The sequence below is a fragment of the Halichoeres trimaculatus genome, unplaced genomic scaffold (genome assembly GCF_033239565.1).
Source record: "Halichoeres trimaculatus isolate MK-OKI-2021-1 unplaced genomic scaffold, fHalTri1.1 fHalTri1_scaffold_7, whole genome shotgun sequence".
Lineage (NCBI taxonomy): Eukaryota > Metazoa > Chordata > Actinopteri > Labriformes > Labridae > Halichoeres > Halichoeres trimaculatus.
The window spans coordinates 16,935,043-16,953,205 of record NW_027437185.1 but is presented as its reverse complement, the minus strand read 5'-3'; the positions used below and the strand labels follow the sequence as shown (position 1 = coordinate 16,953,205).

At 39.9% G+C, this 18,163-nt stretch overlaps 1 protein-coding gene across 3 annotated transcripts in view; it reads left to right on the top strand.

Moving 5' to 3' along the window:
* Positions 1-18,163, top strand: part of LOC141793988 (glutamate receptor 3) — a 142,566-nt gene that overhangs the window by 72,129 nt on the left and 52,274 nt on the right. The gene's annotated exons all lie outside the window — the stretch shown is intronic.

Below are 18,163 nucleotides of genomic sequence, written 5' to 3'. Positions count from 1 at the left end.
AGTCTCTGCCTGCCTGTGGGGGCTGCTTATTGTGTTGCATCAGTGAGGTTTTTTGTACAGTTCCCAGATTGCGTTGGATTGTTGACAATAGAGCACAGTGTGTTTGACGACCTGTCAACATGGCGAAGTGTTCATTTCTGGGTGTACTAATGTCAAACCAGAAAATGAGCTCATTATCTCTAGATAGAATAATGATCTCCTTTTCCTACAGAAACCTCACTTTGTTCAAACAGCACCTGGGCATGAGGGAAAGACATGTTCAGGAAGTGACAGACAAAGACACAATATGTCTTCCTCTTGGTGCCAAGAAAAGGTGGCTGCAATTTCCTCCTCAACCCCACACAGTAGCTTAGATTTGCTTTGTTTGTTTGCTCATTATAGAAAGGTCATGACCCCAGATGTGCTTGAAGCAATGTGTCTCTGCAGCGTGCCCTCTGCTCTTTGCTCGTCTCTTATCCTGGTCCAGCCTCACGCCTCTGTGTGTTACTCTGAGGCAGAATTTGAAGTGTGCCGTAGCTCTTGCAGAGTCCTCTGCCTGAGGTCTCCAGGCCTTAAAGGGGCCAGAGCTGTGGGCCTTAATCCTCCACACAGCCTGCAGATAATACGTGGTTAATTAGGGTCACTCTGACTGGAACACTCATTGGATCTTCCCTGCGGATGCCCGCAACCCACACGTCCTTCAGAACAACCAGTACTGCCCAGCTATCGGTCCCCATTCCTCTACTTTTCCTCCTCTGTCTGACAAGTCAGGCTGTCTGGGGCACAGTCAGACTCATTGCGGAGGAGGGTAAAAGAGCCTTAAACACAAACACAGACGAGGTGTTAGAGAGAGACAGAATGATGACAAATAGATGTATACTTATAAAGAGAGAAGACAGAAGGCAACAGAAAGAAAGAAAGAGGGGGAGTAAGGAGGAGGAAACCAAACAGCGATTCAGTGCAGCAATTAAGGCAACAGCAGGAGTGTTTGATTTACACCCTGTTACCTGTGTACAGACAATTCCCTGTGTACAGCACATCCCGTGCCGAGGACCATGCCAAGCCACTTTTACCTCTTTCCACACAGCCAGTGGTGTAAGACGACCCCTTATTAGCGGGAGGACATTGGCCCCAGGAGGGGATTAAAGTCGTTTATTGATGCACTCCATCCAGCACTTTGGGGGGCTTTGACACTTGGCTCATCAAGCAGACAGATGTGTCAGAGAGCCTCTTCCTCCGCTTATCAGGTAGTGCAGCTCCCCTGGCAATATGGACACTGACTGCAGGCTAAACCAGGAGGACTGACAAGGGAAAACAGTCCTCAAGGGTGCATGTTTTTTTTTTAACCTGGAGGATATGAAGCAAAAAGAAAACAGATACTCAACTGCTTTCATTTGTGAGGCGGAAGCTACTTGCTTGTTTCAGGGATTCACAGTCATTATCCAGCATATCACACACAGATAAGGCCCAATTGCCTCAATTACTGCAACATATCCCATTTAATATGTATCTTTTGACTTCTATAACATTAAGAAGTGAATAGAGTTGTGCAATTTAGAACTAAGGGGTTAATATTAAGGTTGTTTTGCCATTTTATCTGTATTAACAATAAATGGAAAAGCAGATCTCTTATTCTTCACAATGTGTCCATAGCCTTTAGCTTATCAGCAACCCTCTTGTTCATCCATTACTTTTCACTAAAAAATTACAGTTTCGTCTTACCCAGTCAACCTTTTTTTTTTTTTGTAAATTTTGTTTCCACTGTTTTAGAATATCTGTTACTTAAGGTTAATTGCTAACTCTTCTTGTTGCATGTCTAAGCTTTTTAACCACTAAATCAGATACTAAATGCAAGCTGTTGATCAGTCTATTCAGTAATTTTAGGTCAAGTTTAAGTTACTTAGTTATTAGCTTTTACATAGTAATCAAACCCATTGACTGGCAGCGGCCTGTCTGCTGGCTGTTTTGAATTGGCTTTAAATACAGAGCTTTGTAGATTCTACAAAGTGTTTAATATCTCAATACTACAGTGTCAACATTATACTCCTTTTGATTGATGCCTCTTCTGACAAACTGGGTCCACCTTTGGTCTTGCCAGACCCAATATCATCACTGAGCATGACTTGGTGTGAATGGACACCCACCTACTCCTATTTCAGTTTCTATACCTTTATCCTTCCATGTGATGCTACAAATCCAGGCATTAAATTTCTTTGTTTTCTTACTCTAATACAGGGGTGGCCAACCAGTCAGAGACCCAGAGCCACAAAAATTACCGTGGTACTACAAAGAACCAAATCACACACGTGGTCTTACAAACGCACTTCCTCTCACACATAAACAAATGACATAAAATAAAAATCAATACATTTCTGTCTATCTGAGCACATGAGTGATTCAGAGGAGCACATGTAGAGAAGAGAAACTGAAACTTAAGTACTTAAGTATCAATCTCATGTGATCCCAACATTGGCATCAATATATCAGTATTTTAGATCGATCACTACTCATAAATATATATATATATATATATATATATATATATATATATATATATATATATATATATATATATATATATATATATATATATATATATATATATATATATATATGTATATATATATATATATATATATATATATATATATATATATATATATATATATATATATATATAAAGAGCCGCACACTGAAAGGCAAGGAGCCACAGGTTGGCCACCCCTGCTCTAGTAACTACTTACTAGTTAGACTTTCAATAAGCTAGACTGCTGAGGTAAAAATTCTATATCAGTGCTACATTTACAAATAGATTCATCTTCAAAAACAGCATCGAGTTTAATTTCTTTCTTTCCTTTCTTCTTTCTTTTTGGGTGGGTGGGTGGGGGGTTAAGGGATTAACCATCACTTGTACCACATTTCTTCTGTAATGAAAGCAAAGTAACTTGACTTTCCTGTTTTTAGCTATTGGCATAAAAATTTTATACTAATAATAAATTCAGCTCTTCATCCTTGATGTGTATCTAGAAATTTAGTGCTCAAATTTAATGCTTTTACAAATCAGGTATTTATACTATTTATAAATCAGTTTTAGCTAATAATGTCACCAGCTTTTCTTGCTCAATAAAAGCTGGGCAGCTTGAACAAATAACCTTATATTTTGTTCTTTACCCTGGAAGCACACTGGATATTGTGATAATAAATTTACTGAAGATTAGCAACACACCAGATTTTTTATTTGTATTTTCCTCCTGAGAACAAAGGTAAGCTACAGCAGTATATTTGTCAACCAATACTCCACAGTGTCTCTGTTTAAGCCTCCCCTCTTACCACTGAAAACAAAGAATACCCAGGGGTACAAGTAGTGCTGCTTAGGACTCACTCATCTATTAAATTCTTTGTTCACTCTCGTGACGCTGCCTTGGGTCACCCAATTGAGAGTCAATGAAAGATCATTGGCTTACAGGCCATTGTGTTATTGCTCTGCTGTGTTTTTTTTTCTGAGCTAGAATTGTCCAAAGAATACAGCTGACGTGTAAAAAAAAAAAAAAAGTGCTCTAATAAACAGGAAAAAAAATCAATAAGATATCATCCTTAGCAGATAGCTCACATGTATTTTTGCTGTAGATTAATTGTAAATGAACGAATCAAAGCACTTGCAATATTTTGTTGCAATTTTTTCTTGAGTGCCTTTTTGCCTCATAATGTCTGTTTGATAAAAGCATTCATTTTACCACAATACTAGACGCAACTTAGCAATTACTCTCCAAACTCTCCTATTAGGGAGAGAAAACACAGCATATTCACTGGCTGAGTTCCACAAAGAGGTTTTATTCAGTCAATAGAAAAGATTAATTACAACCACACTATTCATTTGGCTCTGTTATTGGCTGGCTAAAAATGCTTTTAAGCCTTCGCGCAGGGCTTTCAGGCAGAGAGTGATGGTCCATATGCTTCCAGCTTAGATGCATTGGAGGGAAATGGAGGTAGATTTGTACCTTAAATGCCAATATCAGACATCTGAAAGAAGACGCTATGATGGAGATACAGCACGGGAAGAAAATGGAACCTCCAAATTAATGTAATGTCATGTAATATAATATATTGACAGGTATTCATATGTTAGGCCCTGTGTGGGTAGAGAGGGATGAAAGACTCTAAATCACTCCTGAGTCCTGCAACACTCTTCCATTAACCTGGTTTTCTGGAATTGTCTCTGCATACTGTTGTTTTTTCTTTCTTCTTTCATTGTTGGCATCAGCTGAGGAATTTCCCTTTAAACTGTCCAGCTGTGCAGGGTGAAGGTAGATGGATCTTGCCCTTTCTGTTAGGTGGTCAGGTATGGGCAGATAATTGCCAGGTCTGTGCAGCAGAGACAGATGATTACAGGCTTTATTGTCTCTCCCAGGCACAATCAACCCTGATTCAGCAATCTCACCTCTACTTGATTTATGAGCCGCTCTTTCTCTCTGCCTCTCTGTGTCTCTCTGTATCGCTGCACTATATGCTTTAAGCTTTCATTTATGTGGCATCTTCCTATGTGACTACCTATGAGCTGGTAGTCTCAGCTGTAAAGTAATCACAATCTCTTCTTTTATTACATTAAAGTAGTAAAGGTGACTTTGGAGAAAGTGAGGAAGACAATGATTGCTTTGCTAGCATTAAAAGTATGGAGAGCTTACTGCTTGAAAATGATTATTTTACAAGATTTTAAACCCAATTAACCAAAAGGATTCTTCTTATTTAAACTCTTTAGCCAACAAACTCCCAGAGTGAAATGACAGCTTTTCCCACCAGATACCTTGAGCTGTAGCAAGCTAGTTAAATAAGCTAATATTAGCTCCTAGAGTTAGTTGAAATTGTAGTCTTAAACAACAGTTTGCATATTTGTCTTAGATTATTTTTTAAAAAGGGACTCTTTCACTCATTTGCAGGGGCTCCCTGGAGCTTTAAAAAATACTATTGAAATAGAGAATTTTGATTTTTCTTACAGAGGCTATTGAGATTGATGACTTTGACATGAAAAAAAAAAACATGATTTAACATTTTGTTGGGTTGGGTTAACCTAACCCTTTCACTACAACACCTGCTACCTCTTTTTTTTCACCTCCTACAACATCAAAAGCCCACCAACTTTCCTTTTACCTGTGGCTAACCTCAAGTTTTACACCTCTGGTGAGATAACTAAATAAACTGAAAGACCAAACTGGAAAATAAAACATAGATTTTTATTCTGTGTGGATAGATTCATTTAACTGCCAAGGTATCGGCTTAATATTCATGCTTGATCTGTGGCAAGAAATGAGCAAACAAAAAATGATGAGTTAGGCAACATTACTAAATGATATTTGTTTCAAGTATCCTTCTTGTAGTTCTCAAAGTCAATTAATTCAAAAAAGTTCTTGGTTCTATATCAATTTAATATACAATATTTTAGCTATTTATAAAATGTTATACACTTTGTTGTTAATATCTTAATTGTGAAGGTAAAGTAGACTTTGGTTTTGGAATGAATTAAATCCAGGTGAGTTGATGCAAAATGACTCCTTCGATATTAAAGGTTGCAGACCCTTGTTTTTAAAGGACAACATTTTTAACAGTCTTCTTAAGTATATGCAATGTGTTACATCCATGACTCTGAGCTTAAGGGGTTAGCTAAAGCTAACATGTATCATGTGAAAGTCTGCATCCTCCTCAACTGGTCTTGACACTTCAGGCGTGATCTGCGTGATCGCACTGACCATTTAAACTTTGCTGTAGTCGAGCATGATTGCCTCCTCACTGCGCCATTCCCCTGCTGGTGGGTATGGCCAGCAGGCACTCTACTGTATTATGAACCTGACTTGAGCAGGTATCACACACACTTATGGCCCACCTACGTCATCATTAAGTGTCTGTTTACACAGAGCGCGATCTCCTCATAGTCAGCACAATGAGACACAGAGAACACTGCAACAACTTTAGAGACTTTCTGACTTATGTTGAGTTGTTTTGGTCCCACGCATCCATCTAACACCCCACTATCATTTGAAATGATTGTCAAGAGAAGCGGTTGGAGTGATAATATGTCTTGGACCGTATGTGTCGTGTGCGTGCTTGTGCTCGTGCATGAAGTAAGCCATGCATGAAGTGCTGAAGCCCACCTCTTCGAAGTGTGCCAAAGCAGAGAAGTGAATCCTGCTTAAATACGGCACACTTGTGGTCACAATGGCCAAACAAACTGGGTTTTAGGGTTGAAGCATGCTTAAGCATGGTACGGTTTGCTGGTGTGACCATGTCCTTTAAGCTGTTACACACAGTTTCTATATCAATCTTCTGCTCCTCGTCATAAAAGTTTTATTGTAGCCCACTTTTTTCATTATGACCATCCCAAAGCCAAAATATACCCTTGCAGCTTTAAAAAAAAAACACGCACAGTATTATAATTGCAGATTAGTTAGAGTAACTTGTAGCTGGAGCTAGCATGAACTTTACCTGGCGTCTAATAGTGTAAAATCATGACAGTTACACCCAGGCTTCTATCCAGTAACGACATCCAAGTGACAACATGATGATAATTTTTGTCTAATATTTTCATATTATTCAATCACCCTGCTGCCCTTTGTTACAGATGTACAGCTGTGATTGGTCAATTACTCTTTGGGGGAGGGTGTGGGCAAATGGTCAATTTCACACCATACTGTTCCCCAACCTCACGTGATTGTTTTTGTCATTTTGTACAGAAATTCCAGTTTTCCTTGAACTACAAGACATAAAAAGAAGAAAGAAATCTGAATGAAGGCATAAATATGGATGATAGAGCCCCCTGACACTATAAAAGCACTTCTATTTTCTCTGACATTTTGTGAATACCAATCAGCTGAGAGCACTACCAGTGACATTTTGTGGTTAGACCTGGAGCAACCGTCTCTTTATTTCCATGATAGTATTGTAAGACGCTGGATTTTGGTCTGCCCTGGAACATACTGTATCCTCACACAAAGGTGCTGATGACAAATTAAGAGTGATGACATGCCTCCTGTTGTCCCTTTCCATCATTTTCCTTGCCGATCAATATTTCAAATGGGATATAGTTTTGGAGGAAATGATCCAACACGTAGCTGCTGCACAGAAAGCACAGAGCTATTTGCTTGTATCATTTAACTGCTGACAGTTTAAACTTGGGTTGAAAAAACGTTGGATGTCAAATTCTCATTATAACACCAGGAAGTGGAATGTTTTTTAAATAAAAATCTGTCAGGTGAAAGCTGCCTCCGGTCTCCGAAACACCTCCAGGGAATTTATTCCATTCAGTCCATCAATATCTGCAATGACCCCTGCTGCAGCAGAGGTAATTCAGCGGACTCATCTAGAACAATAAGGCACATGTACAGTATCGATCATTAGTGGCTGCTGCAGAGTGTTGCCACAAAGGAAAGAGCTCATAGTAAAGATGCAAATGGGTACCCATTCTGAAATATTACAGATGGTTTCTGAAGATCATGCAAGCATCTATAAAATATTTATATCAGCTTACTATTCCACAGATGAAGCCAAATATCAATATTTGATTTAAATGCAACAAATAGGAGAAGTTGCTAAGCAGTTGTGCAAACCTGTCCCCAAGAGAAATAAATCAACTTTCTAAAAAAAAAAAAAAAAAAAGTTATCCTCTCCTTCATATTCACTGAGGCAGCTGTCACCCTGACAACAGTCTGAGACTAAGCCTAACTCAAACAGCTAATTTGGGTTTCTCACGGTGCATAAGCATGATCACTTCTGTTGTTTTGAAATACAAACAAACTGATTAAAAAGGAGAAAACAAATGCAATACTGCAAAAATGGGATTCGAGTCTTTTCAGAGTCAAAGTTAAGGGTGGACGCATTTTCCACTCTGAATGCCCTCTAAAGCAAGACGGAAGTGGGAAATAAATAGCTCTAAATAAATAGGTTACATGGCCAACTGAGAACACATTACAACCACTTTGGGAAAAAGACTCTTTACTTATTAGTTTTCATTTTTTTCCTGGAAATGAATGATCAAAAAGCCTGCTGTTGGCTAATTTACTGTAATTTAGAGTATCAAATTCCAAGCAAACAGCCACTTAGAGACCAAAATAGCATCTTTAAAGCCCCTTTGAAGGGCTGCTTGCTCAGAAGATGTTGACTCTTTGTGACAAATATGACTGAGTGGAACCAGTGTGAGTGACAGTGGACATGCAAATACTGCTGACATGCAGCTTTTGTGTTTGTGTTGTGCATCATTTGAGGATGTAGTGAAGGTGTAGCCAAAATCTGGAGCAGGGAGACTGATGTTAGTGTTTCAGCCAGCTCAAAGCAGTAGATGAAAGTATATTACACTTCTTGACACTTAGATCACCATAATATATCAGATATAACATTTATTATCTGTGTTTGCTCACTTTTCTCTTTTAAGACATTGGAGGTCCAAATTACATTACACCATGGTGGCATTTATTACACAGCTGTCTTAAATACTGGATTTTAATTGGTCAAAACTTCAAAACTTGTGGAAAGAGGTTCACACACTGACACTGTGACAAAAATGTTAGCATTTAAAGCTAAACAACAATGTGGAGGATAATTATATTAGATCCTGTCCTGCTAAATTATTGTGCAGATTCTGCCTTAGCGGCACAAAGCTGTACCCCAGCTAGCTACTGTTTCTTCCAGATGTTTCTTATTAAGGGCGTGTTTTCAAATCTGACTGGCATCCACTGTGGCAAATGCAATTACTAGTCACATGCAACTCACACAACCCCACCTCAAAAAAACAAAACATACAAAAAAAATAAAAAATAAAATGAAATATCCATTTTACTTCCTGAGACCCAAGATTTTGTCTGGTGTGCATATTTTATTTCTCATTGCTGTTTCGGATAAGTAAGACCTAATAGATATAATAACTAAACTTGGTCCTTGTTCAGTAAGTTGGGTTATCTATGTTATGAGTTTGCTATTAGTTATTAGTGCAATTGCACTTTAATACGCTGTGGGGGTTTTTTGTTTGTTTTTTTGATTGCTTGTTTTTTTTTTTTTTTTTTTTTACGAAATACGTGTTATGTTGTGATATCACCACAAAATGACTTCCCCTTCTGGACATGCCCACTTTAGTAGTACTGAGTGGCAAAACAAACCTCACTTAGCACTGTGGAGAGCAGCAGTAAACACAGCGAGACCAGGAAAAATGTGGAATATGACATAAAATCAAGAAAAGGTGGACTTGACATTGATCTGTTCAAGCTACCTAAGAACCAGGGGTCCACCAACATCGACATGTGACCAGAAATCATATCCTGACATATATATGTACCTGATTTCAACACCAGGAAAACACTCACAATGCAAAGCCTGAAAGCTACAAAAGCCTCTATATGATTCAATTTACAGTATACAGTGTATGAACTCAAGTGACTACACATATTATCTATTTGTACTTGTACTTATACTATCTATTTCTGTCTGTGTTATTAACAGACATTTTGTCTCCGCAACGGCATTTAAGTTTAGTCAATATTAAATACTTTATACAGCACAGCTTCAACTGATTGTGCTGGAGTTTCCCTTATTCGGGTTGGCCTCAGTTTGAGTTAGATTTCAAATCATGTCCAGCACAAGGTTTATAATCACACAAAGGCAAAATTGTTCCAGTTATGAAAAATATAATATATGAAAAATGGTGACATTAAGAGACTTTGTGATTTAAGGAATGATTCAACCCAAAAATACAGCGTAAGTTAACGGTAAATGACTTGCCTGGATTGTTTCTGTAAGTTGCAGCGATCAATCATTTTCTCTTCTCTTTTTCTTTTAGTAGCGTGTCAAAAGATAGCTCTGATTGCTTTTCAAACATGTTCATTGAATCAAATGCACAATGGCTATTCCATATTTTGGGATTTGTTTTAGAGTTTAAACAGTATTTAATCCAACACTGCCACTCTTCTCCCTTTTTCTGCCACTCAGTGGGCGTAACCGCAGTGACTTCCACTGGCTGTGACATCGCTTGCATACCCTGTGTGGGTCAAGGTTTTACAAAATCAAGTATCATGGGTCTGAGAGGCAGAAATGTAACGTCCACATACGTGGGCGCTGGGTCTTGGGAGGTTAAGGCGAGCATTTTCAATTTCTAAGCTCACTGGTAGATTTTCCTCTAATATGGGGAAGTGGATTGGGTCTCTAAGGCGACCAATTCTTGTGGATGCTGTCATAAAATTATTTGCAAGCTAACCAGAATATAAATAATCAAGTATCAGATTGATAATGCTCTGGTTACATCAATCAAAGACCACTTGGCTCTGCATTAAACACCATCAACCCACCACAGACTCTGTTGATCAGCTGTTACACAGGCAGACAAGATAACTCCAGCCTGGCACAGTTGGCAGCGTGATGTGCCAGCAGGGCCAAGAGGCCTGTGAAAGGGAGGATTGGATGACCGCACATAGTTAGCCTCGTTCCTTCCAAAGCCTGCCAAGCTACTGTAGATAGAAAGATACAAAGACAGATATGAAGAGGGGGGGCTTTAGGGGGGCAATCAGGCTGCGTCAGAAACACTGTTATGAAAGTGAACCTTGCTCCCTATTCTTCAGCAATCCCTCTAATTGGCCATCCAGAGACAGTTGCCTTTGTTCCCTAAAAGAGCCAAATAATTAATGCCTCCCGCTGCTCTCCTGGATGCCTTTGATGGCAGACCAAATCAAGTCTGTCCTTTAGTTTGATTGTAGTTGTTTGGCGGTGCTCTTACTGTTGTAAACAACATAACAAATCAAGCAATGTGAAATAATACCACTGCACTAAGGATGGTCCCACCTGTAATTAAACACATGAAGACAGCCACGAAGAGGCTCTTCCTTTCTTCTTCTACAGCCATTAAAAGGGTGCAGTGACGTGTTTTCATCTGCACTGTCTCCATATTTCTTATCTTTCAACCTCTAGTTTGCAGCTGGCAAACCAATGCTGTATTTCTCTGTGACTCTTGAAATTATCAGCTGTTTTTTTCTTTTCAATTTTTAGATAAGTCATTTTTCTGCCTTTCTGGCACATTTCACACACATAATGTCTCCTAAAAAGCAATATTGTCACCCACTATTGTTGATTTATTCTCTCTGCACACAATGTGAGATAATAAGTGTGAATGTCGGCTCCCTGCTGCAGCCATGTCTATATCATAGGCTGCAGCTTCTTTCCTTGGCTTTGTGGTCTCATCACAGCCAATATAATGGCACATCAGCTGCACCCAGCTGGGACTTTATACGCACACATATGCCTCCTGTGCTTTAGAAGCCCTCTCCTTCACGCCGGCTTCATAACAACTAAATTATGCATGCGTCAGGAGAGTAAATCAGCTTGGACACGCTGACAAGAAAGGGCGCATCAGAGAAGCCGTAAAACGCACAAGAAAAATAATATTGAAGAAATATGGATGAAGCTATGCATCAGTGGCGTTTTTCTCTCTGTTTTTATTTTGCACACGTAAACCGGTATCACTGCCAAAGTGACATCCCAATATACAAACCTGCAGAGGCATCCTTTGTAATTCAGTAACCACAAGTCAAGCACATGCACCTTTAAAAAAAAGTGATACGAGAGCCATCGTCTGTCACAATAAGCACACAATAAACCCCTGTGCTCTCTCATAGAGTCCTCTTTTAAGTGAACCTGGAATAAAGCCATTTTACCACCTACCCACCGCTAGCTTCAGCAGCCATGAAATTACTGCTGGGAGCCTTTTTTTTTTTTCTTTTTTCATTATAACAAAATGTCCTGGCCTTTGCTTCAAGCAGCCATTGTAGAGGTTGATTGCTTTGATGTTACAGCATGTCACAGGGCAAATTTGTTTGCAGAAACAACAAATAAAATGTATATGTCATTTTCAAGAGTAACCACAAGGGTAAAATAATATTTGAACCTTTTTTGATCATGAAAAGAAGACACCCCCCCTTCTCTGTTTGCGGTTTTCTTTCAGTTTCAGCTGATCAGCCAAAGCTGCTCGGAGAGTTTTGTGCAGCACTTGATCAATCCCTTCAGCAGCGCGTGCACACACACACACACACACACACACACACACACACACACACACACACACACACACACAAACACACACACACACACACACACACACACATGCAAAACTCTATGTGTGTGCTATTGCACATGCCCCTCCATGAATATGTGCTGATATTTCACAGTATGCCGAGTGAGTGAGGACAGACAGGAAGAGATGGAGAAGCTCTAAAATGTCTGTGGGTGGATTTTCACTGTGGAAAAAGCGCCACTCTCCTCCTCCTGTGTGTGTGCACTTCTAAAGATACAGACAGCATGCTGCTTCTGTTTGATTTGACATGCGCTGTCTTTATGATTAGGACAACTCTTGGCAGGGAAACTGTTTTGGTTATGGGCCTGCAACGCCACATCAAAGCCCTGGCTACACACTTTTGAGCTACTTTGGCATCCACTTCCCCACTGAATGCTTGGTCTCAAGCACAGAGGTACACGTCTGAACACTTCTTTTCCCGTGGGCAGGGACAAGTGGAGGAGCTCTGGCTGGTTTAACAAAAGCCATAACATTTCCTTTCCTCTTCTAAATGACTAATGCTGAATGGAGCTGTTTCATAGTCTTTGTTGTTTTCCTTGCTTAGCGGTCAGGAGTTAAACACTTTCCTCAAAGGCACCTCAATCATCACAGCTGCTTAGAGATTCTCATCTTGATCTCCATCAAACATCAGATTTAGTCTGCACTTTGCCTGTTTGTTGCCTCTGTATACCAATTTGCAAAAGCAATTAGTCTGGAACTCGTTCAGTTCATTTCCCATTTCCAAGGGGCTTTATCAACAGGTGCAGAATAAAATGCTCTGAGATGCTACAACCTACCCGAGCAACAAAACCAAGTGGGAACCTCTGGTGTTCGAAATAAAGCCAGTGCATAAGTGAACGAGAACTGCAGCTGAGTGTCCACTCAAAGCTGACTACAAAAGCTAAAAAATCCCATTAGGCCTCCTGTTAAAACTCCAACTTTTACAGCAGAAATAAACACGTTTACAGCCTAGTACAGAAACAGTTTTGGGCTGTGTAGCTCATTTCTCTATTCATGACACCTGTAAGAGGAAGAGTGGCCATATTTCTAAACCTCCAAATAGGGACACTCTACTTTTACCACTAATTCACATCTGGGAGCTGATGGTACATCTGGATTTTTCATCACTGTACCACTGCTTCTACCCACTATTTGTGTTTGCTCATTTTTAATGTGGCTTTGTATTTTGGGATTTGGACATGTGCAGTGTGTGTGAAACACAGATTTTAGTTGTCTGGTACATTTGAAGGAACCTGAAACTCTGTCTCTGTGGAAAACACTGACTTTGTTTTTCGGCGTGACAGCTAGCCTACCTGACGTTACTCAGTAGGTCCTGTCAGGATAATAAAGCGAGACTGAGTGACACGTACAGATGAATCAGTGTTAAACTTTGGCTCCTTGTGCGTTAGGAATGTTTTTCTACTGGATAAACAACAGCCTCTGCAATAATATTGATTGACATACACATAAAAATCAATGTTGCAAGCATAGTGCTATGTTTTGGTATTTCAAATATTAAAACCAGAGAATATGACTGTTTTACTTACTTGTTGGGACTCGGGCCTGGAAATGGGACAGTTCCAGTCAAACAGGGACAAGAGGTGGCTTGCTCACTCATCATCTCTGAGCTGTAATAGCTCGGTGTTTGCTAACCTGTCTCTTTTTAACAGCTTCACCTGCTGTGGTCTGAATTTTAAAATGTGGTCACATAAAGTCCCCAGAGAAGCAAAATGCATGAAGTCTTCTTTTTTGAGTGAAAAAAAAGAACACGGCAGGTTAGGTATTCCAATTGTCTACTAGTTAGTGAAACTAAGTTTCTTTTTTTGCCTCTTGTTTGTTTTTGGATTGGCCTTTTAGTCGTTTCCTCCTGTAGGGGTCACCAGTCTCTGGCTTTGCTATTTTGTGAGTCATTTTGGGAACATGTGCCTTAGCACACATCTGACTTGTGGCTGTAAGCTGCTAGTCTTAAATGCTGCTTCATTTTACGTTTATATTTTGGGTAGCCATTTTTATTAGCATAGTGGAAGAGTCTCTGTCTCTCAATTTGAAGGTTGATAGTTCTATTCCAGCTCCTTCATGCTGAAGTGTCTTTGAGCAAGACACTAAACTCCCAGTGTTGGTCAGTGGTGTGTGGATGGGTATGAATGTGTTAGCTGATGGTTCAATACCATAGAAGTCTGTGCCATCGGTATGTGAATGTGGTGTGGATGGGTGTTGATGGGTGAAAGAGACCAGAAGAGTAGAAGCTCTTTGAGTGGTTCATTTAAAGTCCATTTACCATTTAGCCTTGAAGCAGGCATAAATTACAGAGCAAAACCACTGCCCCTGCTAAGTAGCTAGTCATAATGCTTACTCACCTTACAGACACAATTTGAACCAGCCCAACACTTCATCGACCGTTGTGATAGGTCTGGTTTCAAATCGTATTACATGGAAATCTGTGAAACCAAGTAAAGCATTAGCCTTCAGTTTTGTCTTGTAGCCTGACTATCTGTACAGTTTGTAAATCATTCATAAGTACAGGTCACATAATTGCAGCAAAGCACAGCCTGGTTTCTATAAATCGTGGGTCTATGCCAGATTACTAATGAGTGAAAGTGCCTTCTTCCTCTCCCAGCCCTAGACTTTGATCTCCACTGCGCAAACACTGAGCGATCCTCAGAGCCCTGTGAGCATAGTTAGCCCACAGGCAAACACTCACCAGGCCTTAAATACAGTAACTATTTACTCTGGCTCCCTCAAAAGACAATAGAGACAAGGCATCTCTGGGAATATTTGTAAATTAGAACATACCTAGAGACGCACTTAATGAAGACTGAGATCTCAACAGACTAAAAACGCAAAGTGTAGCTGTTCATAAACTACAAATCTCTTTGGAGTGGTCATATCCTAAGTCTTCAGGGCTTTTGTGTTTGAGAGGTTTGTAGCTCCAACATGTTTTACACTATGTGATATCAGTTCATGCGAGTTTTTTTCCTCCTTAGCATGCAATCACTTTGTTTTTTTTTATGTTCTTCTTATTATTTTTATGTCATTTATGCTAGTTTTTTTTTTTTTTTGAGTTGTTTTTAGCTATCTGCTCCAACAGACAAATTTCTTGTAGTGTAAAACCTACTTGGCAATACATCTGATTCATATTCTATGAAAAGCATTTTTTTTTTAAATCACTAAATAGGAACCGGTTAATCTGAGGGTAGCTTAAAGCTAGTTTAAGCCTCATCTGACATGCAGCAAAAATGTTGCAGCAAAGAGTCAAACCAGTGACTCTAGTCTCTGTTTATGGGACACATGCTAAACAGCTAGGCAACAACACACACAAGAGGTATTTTATTAATTCTTTCATTATAGGTACATAACATGTGCTAGCATCCAAATCAGTTTCCTGTTTGCAAAATTCTTGTTTCTCCTCTCTCTGCAGGTGTCCAGTCAGAAACTTGATATCAAACCAACCCCACAATTCTAAGTGAAGCCATTATCTCTTGTGGTTTTGATCCAGTTGAGTGTGATGCCCTCTGAAACTCTGGGCAGTGCTCAGCAGGGCGTTTCGGGCAGCCACAGACCCTCATTTATCAGAGGATTGGCCCGTTAGAGTTGAAGAGTAGCCACATTTACTTTTGGCTCAACAACCATCTCCTCTTTTCACGAGTGTGCTCCAGATCTTGATCTGAAAGAAATGGGTTCAGATTGTGGGGTTTTGTGTGATTCTCAGCTGTTAGCTGGTAGAGCTGCTTCTGATGGCCTTTATTTACAGTGGAGTGGAGTTTATAGTGACTTCTGTATGCATCATTATTTGATTAGATTAATAGATGAGACTTTGGATTGATGTGGATTAACTTAATGTTGACTATGACTCAGTGCAACAATACAGCTCAACCAACACACAAAGGACTGGTCTGAAGCTGATAGTTGTGACCAGTACCGAGGCGTACAGATCAAGATATTTGCAGTGCGGTGTCTTTGATTTGCCTCGTTAGACCAGATCACCGGTGAGATATGAGAGGGAGAGAAAGATGGAGGCCTGTGACACTGTGCACCGTACCCTAATGAGAGGCAGGGAACCAAAGGAGCTGGGCAATGAGATTAGATGCAACTCAATTCAATTACTGCTGAGCCGCCACGGGTGACGCTTCAAAACTCATCCTGTTAAGATCCGGTTCACAGACGAAGAAGAGGACTGCAGCCCTCACTCAGCCGCGGTATGCTGCGCTGCCACAACATCTTATTCGCAACAGCTCTGATTTATAAGCACACAGGGCGTCATTAGGCTCCTCCGGGATTTGATAGCACACTCTGCAATGTTCTGATATAGATTTAAAAGAAAATGCAGAAATAATTGAGTTTTCAGCCATCGCAGCTGTTCATACACTGCTCTGTGGACTACACAGTTTGTGTTAGAGATTAAAGAGAAACTTAACAGCCTGTTTAAACTCAAGCACACTGCTCACAAAATGTATTAAGATTCGTTCACACACCCTGGGGGCCCTGCCCTTGCTGCTACCCCACAAACATGGAACTCCCTCTGACCGCTCAACTCTCGATGACAGCCTTTTCAATATCACACACACTTTCTCTCTACAAGCTTTAACTCTTCTCCTTCAACTCATGCCTTTGAGACTGAGACTGAAGTTTTGCTTGAGCGAAGATGCAGGTAAACAAGTCTTTGGACCTCACACAAAGAAAGATGCTGATCTCAAGGTTTCCAAGAAAACACTTTAAAGGGATAGTTCAGTGTTTTTGAAGTGCGGTATGAGGCACTTGTCAATAGAGGAGTATTACCTGCAAAAGATGCCGGTCAACCAAGCCTCTTTGTGGAGAAACTGACTAGACCTCTGGTAAATAAGGTCAACTATCAACTGTTGGAGACATGCAGGGGCGGAGTTTTCCAACATAATTTACATTTGCTACATTTGGACATTTTTAACTCTTACTTTGCAACCAGAAAGCCAATGTTTAACACTTGTTTATGGATGCAAAATCCATGTTCCTTTCCCTACAGGTTGAATTTTGCTGCATACACTAATTGTTACTCTTAAAACTTGATCTGAGATTAATTCAAGCGGCTAATCCTGAAAGCGATCCAGCTGAAACATCAATGTCGACTTTGTTATTCCAGCTCAGTCTTCTACTTCAACAGCTAACACTTTTATGAGGCAACAACAATGTGCTGACTATGAGTTGTGTCATTATACAGTATCAAACAGTGAGAGCTTAAAACTTACTCTGAACATTCTTCTATTCAGCTTTTCAGGTAACTGATTTAACTCCTGAACAGTGGAGACAGTTTGTGGCTGTGTTTTTCAGAGGAACAGGAAACCCTGAATGTTGAAGTCTGCAGGATGTGGACAGCAGTATGTGATCCACCAGTCCCTAATGATTTAAAAGGTCTTGAAATTCTGTTGTTATCAAATCCTACTTGTGACAGCAGTAGCTCTGGCTAGTTTATACATCTGACCCACCCAGTAACTTGGGATCTCTCTTGCTCTCAAGTTACCGCAGAAGTTAGTCTGAAGTCTTGCTTACTGTGCTCCAGGTCATAAAGGTGTCTGAATGTATGCACAATAAACGAGTACTATTGACATTACTGTCAGTAAAATAAAAAAAATGTTGTATTTTCATTTGATTGTATTCGTTGTCTCTTACCAATCCTGCAAATCCACACAACTGATGAATTTGCAGAAGGTGGAGGAACACATATGTTACAACCGCAAACAGTGCTTCATCAAAGTAGCTTTTCTACAGAAAAAGAAAAAGAAAAAAGAACCACAATATAGCGTTCACTTCCTCTGACATTAATGTGTGGATCCAACTTTCTCAACAAAGAGGCTAAGCTGTGCAGGATCCCTTTTGGGTAATACATTCTCAACACAAATTGACAAGAACCTCGTATATAACCCTCAAACACCCCAACTTACAAACAAATATTCTGTATTAGTGTGACAGATATTTTTGTGTATTTTAAGCTTCAGCCCATACATCTGAGCCTTGTCCTAATGAAGCATGTGTTTTGGAGCAGTACATTCAGTCATGTTTCACAGAAATCAGTGCAGTGGTGACCATGGTGCTGCCTTGTAAATGAGTGAGTGGAGGAGTACAGTCTGTAGAGAAGTGACT